General features: G+C 45.9%; 1 non-coding gene and 1 pseudogene across 1 annotated transcript; both read right to left on the bottom strand.

The window, feature by feature from the left end:
* LOC117121868 lies at nucleotides 1–104 on the bottom strand (annotated as a pseudogene; the record flags this gene model as incomplete).
* A 463-nt stretch (nucleotides 105–567) lies between these two features.
* Nucleotides 568–686, bottom strand: LOC117121867. The gene has a single exon (XR_004447639.1). It is a non-coding gene; the product is annotated as a 5S ribosomal RNA (ribosomal RNA).
* Between the last annotated feature and the right edge of the window lie 512 nt (nucleotides 687–1,198).

Here is a 1,198-nt window from a genome sequence, read left to right as displayed (position 1 = left end):
GTATTCCCAGGCGGTCACCCATCCAAGTACTAACCGGGCCCGACGTTGCTTAACTTCGGTGATCGAACGAGAACCGGTGTTTTCAACGTAGTATGGCCGTAGACATGTGGATGATATTTCCACTCATAGTTAATCTCGGCATATAGCATAATTATCCAATCATGAAACTCTATGAATGATGACGTTTCATATCAACGCGCGCTTGTCTGGCGGGGATTTCCTCTGACTCCCCTGACCACTCTGCTACGCGAGTACATTTTTTTACAAACACCGGTGTTGAACAATAAACCAACCATTTTACTACGGCACTAACTAGGATGCTTTAGACAAAAGAAGACTGCCGTTTTGTTCAAACGACCCTCGAACCGGCCTAACACCAACGAATTAATTGCGTATNNNGAACATATAGTACTTGTATGATTTTTAAGGTATGAGAGTGCAATTTCCGGGCACTTAGGGGTCCATATTCTCAAAATGTTTGCAGCTCAGCCCCAACTATGTGGGCCCGAGGTCGTGTGGACTCTCACGCACCCCTACTTTAGAATTTGGGGGGGGGGAAATGTAAAAAGTCTAAAGCACCCGGCATTCCCAGGCGGTCACCCATCCAAGTACTAACCGGGCCCGACGTTGCTTAAATTCGGTGATCGGACGAGAACCGGTGTTTTCAACGTAGTATGGCCGTAGACATGTAAGTGGTATTTCATATAAACGCTCGCTTGTCTGGTGGGGATTTCCTCTAACTCCCCTGACCACTCTGCTGCGCGAGTACATTTTTTACAAACACCGGTGTTGAACAATAAACCAACCATTTTATTACCGTACGGCATTAACTAGGATGCTTTAGACAGAAGAAGACTGCCGTTTTGTTCAAACGACCCTCGAATCATAGTACCTGTATGATTTTTTAAGGCATACGAGTGCGATTTCCGGGCACTTCAAGAGGTCCATATTCTCAAATTGTTTGCATCTCAGCCTCAACTATGGTGGGCCTGAGGTGGTATGGACTCCCACGCACTCCTACCGCCAAATCGTGCATCCGCCCCAATCAATAGGCTAGAATATCGCATATGTTTTCATTACATTTGTTAAGACACCACCCGAACACTGTATTATAAGGCTACACCACACACTTGTTGTGGCCCTACTGCTCAGTGCAAAGCCCGGGTCCTTTTTCTTTTAGTGAAAAGTTGACGATTAT

This window comes from Anneissia japonica, unplaced genomic scaffold (assembly GCF_011630105.1).
Source record: "Anneissia japonica isolate Jap-2015-1 unplaced genomic scaffold, ASM1163010v1 scaffold59477_len1198_cov78, whole genome shotgun sequence".
In the NCBI taxonomy this organism is placed as follows: Eukaryota; Metazoa; Echinodermata; class Crinoidea; order Comatulida; family Comatulidae; genus Anneissia; species Anneissia japonica.
The sequence above is the reverse complement of the archived record's forward strand: the minus strand, read 5'-3'. Positions and strand labels throughout refer to the sequence as shown.